A 3827-nucleotide genomic window follows, 5' to 3' on the forward strand; every position below is an offset into this window, starting at 1 on the left:
AACTACATTTCAGTAAGCTAAATAAGATATAAATTATGTAACAACTTTTGCTATAAACAGCTTATTTAATAATCAAAAAACGATCTACGAACATAATTCCAGGAAGTATGCACATGGATTTCTTTACAAACATTAATACAAATACTGCTCAATTTGATGCTGACTATTTTATAATTGTCGACTAAGGACTTCTTAAGCCATTGCTTTTCCGGTTTATAAATATAAATACTTAGCTGCATATAAATAGTTAGGTTATTCAAATTTTTCAGCAGCATGATGCACAGTTTGCTATTAGTGTTTTGTCTTATCGTAGGGCTGTCATCAACTGTAGATGGATTCTGTTTTCAGCAGGGACCAACAGGTAAATTTGGATAATTTATATATGAAGTCGTAATGATAGTGACCATCACGATCATAACACAATCTGTTTATTTATATTTTAGTATCCATTTTTCGTTTTACTTTTAAAATAGTTTAAACTAGTAGTTGTAATATTACTCACTATCAAATCAATACTTGACATGCATTTAACCAGTTAACAATTTTTTCTTTCAATAAATTACGACCTCTCTATGCGAGCGCATCGTCCTTTTTAAAAAAGAAACATATCAAATGTCACACTTTTATTGGAATTTTGCATTTAATGTCTTACATCACACTATGGAGCAACTAGTGGATCTGCTTACCATTCCAGAACAGCTGATACTAGGACCAGATTTTTCGTGGTGTTAGTGTTATTCAGTGTTTTGTTTCGACGATCTGTTTTAATGCATAATTTGTGTATAACTGGTATATTATTATTTCTGGGATTTCGTTATCACAAATCGAATAAGACGTTTCTAAATTCTTCAATAGATACAAATATTTGGTTAGGATGTTCGGCTTCAGCTGATGAATTCAAATTAAAAACATGACTTTTATGGTAATGTTATTAATTTGAATAGTATGAATTTGAAGTCCTTTATTCTTTGAACTAATTTATTCTTAAAAGTTATCAATTAAACACCTAGTTTTCCTTTAAATATTGTTTTTATTGGTATAAACATTGACTATAACTAAATATATATTGTTATTCATTTACAGTATGAATGCATATGATCTTACCTACTGCCGATATGTTTATTTATATATTTGCATTAAATACAATCATGCGTTTCTCAGAGTGTTTTTGTTTTGTGTCAGATGGATGATCATTGGTTGTTACTTTAGTCCGAGCTATCAAGAATTATCTGATAGTAGTAATAAACATGATCTTTCTTTCAGTAACTGCAAATATTCTTAAATCTAAAATTCAACAATTCATAGTTTGGATGTTGAGATTGAAAACAGTGAAAGGTATTGATTAAATGAGACAAATGAATTACAAAATATTTAATATTCTTATCACTGAAGAGACATGTATTGTCGAAATGCGTATCTGGTGCAAGAAAATTGGTACCGTTAATTTTATTTTTCATAATACAAAATTGAGGAATATGGTTTATACATGGTCAATTGGTCGATTTCTTTGCACTAGCTTTATGATAGCGCTATTTAATTGTGATGACATGCATTGTAAACATGTGGTTTATATATAGAATAACCTTACATTGTCTCGAAATAATCATTTAATCAGTACAAGGCTCCGAGCATGTAGTAATCGAGGATTTGCCGAGCATTTCTACCCAATTTTGAGCTGAGAACAAATAAATTTTATATTTTTGTTTTATTGACGTCATAAATAAAAGTCTACGGAAAAGCATTTTTCAACGTCATAAACAAGGCGATATACGGTCACAAATGAATATATACAGTCAATGCGATTTGCCTGCATATCACAAATGAATATACGGTCAATGCGATTTTTGAACACAAAACACCATTGCGGTATATAAAATGTTAAAAATATCGAATACGTTTTTACATCGAAGGATAAGATTTAGCACAACTTTCTGGACTTTTGTTTTTTGTTTTCGAGGAACTTCAACAAGTTAATTGTTATGAAAACGAAACACGAGTCTGACGTATAATGTTATAAATCTGGTATCTTAGGTGAGTGTTTATATATCCCAATTAAGTCTTAGCAAATACTAAAAAACAGAACTGAGATCTTATCAATTGTCAGATAGATAAATAATTAACTTAAAATGATTGCTACAGTTATTTTACCACTTAATCCTCCGTTGTCTTTAGATTGTGTCTACAAAGGGAGAGTAATAACAAATGGAACAGATTACGTATCTACCGACGACTGTATTAAATGCAGATGTTCGAAAGGAGTCATGAATTGCTGCTCGTAAGTAGTTTTTCTATTGGTCATATTGGTGTCATTGCAGCTACCATATATCATAATTTACTAGTACTAAATATTCACTTTTTCTGTTGTACTTATTTTCTCTAATTCGGTTCTATTAATTGGTTCTCGAGTTTTCAATTGTGCGGTATTTTTCAACAAAATCAAAACTTAAATAAAATATTTATGATAAACATAAGAATATGTGGTATGATTGACAATGTCTACCAGAGTTCAAATGAAGTGGCAGTAAGCAATTATAGGCAACAATATTCATTTACGAATGAAATCAAATCATTATCCTTTTACTTTGTCCACAATGGTCTTAAACTTCGTACTTTATTTGTCTCTTTTACTCGAGTGTCGCTAATGAATCTTTTGTAAACAAAACGAGTGTCTGGTATTTATAATACGCTTATTCATGTGCATAAAAAATTCATTTCTGTTTCAGTATCGGCATACGTATCACTAGCAAACCGGATGATTGTAAAGTGGTACCTGATGGACCTTGTTCTCAAAAGGCTGTCCTTATTGCTGATGAAACAAAACCTTGTCCAGGAGGAATAGGTGCGGTTGGGCGTTAAGTTCTAATTGACGGCATTAAATTCTTAACATCATTAAAGTGAACTAAATAATGTACTTAAATAATTGTTTATGACAATATGATAAATGGTACACACTAGCCTGTAACAATCCTTATACATGTTATACATCCACACTGTTGTTCTCCTTACAATATTGAATGCATATGGTTCTCTTTTTTAAGTTTTAGCTCACATAGCCAGTACGAGCTTTTCCTGTCACTTGGGGTCCGTCGTCAGTCGTCGTCCTTTAACTTTTAGGAAATAATTCTCTCCTGAATTTACTGGGCGAAATAGAACCAGACTTTGCAACAATCTTCCTTAAAGTATCTAGTTTACGAAATTAGTCCATACGAAATTAGTCCAACTATCCCGCTTACCAACAATAATGGTTGCCAAGGCTGTAAAAAGAACATTTGGGTAAAGTTCAAGCATTTTAAAATATCTTGTAACCCGTTATAAATATAGAAAATCTGGTAGGGCAAATGTGTTCCGAATAACAAGATCTGTAACTGGCATACTACCAAAGAGTTGTTGCCCTTGAATTACTTTTTTGTCACATATTTTATTTCGATTTATGCTAGTATCTTTAAAATTTAATGCATAGAACGATTCCGAACCGAAATGATCATCAAAATATAATCTCTAAATAAATTAAATAGCTGAAATCTCCCGTTGACTAATAAAAGGATGCCTCCTGATGGATGACATAAAAATTTTTGGCAGTTTTATTTTAGGAATTTTTTGAAATATTCTCATTTTTTTTGTATATTTTTTTTTTAAATTATAGTTGAGTGATACAGTCTCCTACTTTTTTTCGTGTGGTTTCATATCATTTTTTCAATTTTTTTTTGAGTGCCTAGTCTCATATTTATTCTTATTTCAATAGTTTCCATATTGACAACGGACGGATGTAGGTATGAATTCTAATCCAAATCTATTATAAGTCCATATCAAATGAGGTTCTAGTTTCA

General features: G+C 30.8%; 1 long non-coding RNA gene across 1 annotated transcript; it reads left to right on the forward strand.

The window, feature by feature from the left end:
• Nucleotides 1-249: 249 nt before the first annotated feature.
• LOC143062339 (uncharacterized) lies at nucleotides 250-2905 on the forward strand. The gene is made up of 3 exons (XR_012974699.1): nucleotides 250-361; nucleotides 2173-2275; nucleotides 2724-2905. It is a non-coding gene; the product is annotated as an uncharacterized LOC143062339 (long non-coding RNA).
• Nucleotides 2906-3827: the final 922 nt, after the last annotated feature.

This window comes from Mytilus galloprovincialis, chromosome 2, assembly GCF_965363235.1.
Source record: "Mytilus galloprovincialis chromosome 2, xbMytGall1.hap1.1, whole genome shotgun sequence".
Taxonomy (NCBI): domain Eukaryota; kingdom Metazoa; phylum Mollusca; class Bivalvia; order Mytilida; family Mytilidae; genus Mytilus; species Mytilus galloprovincialis.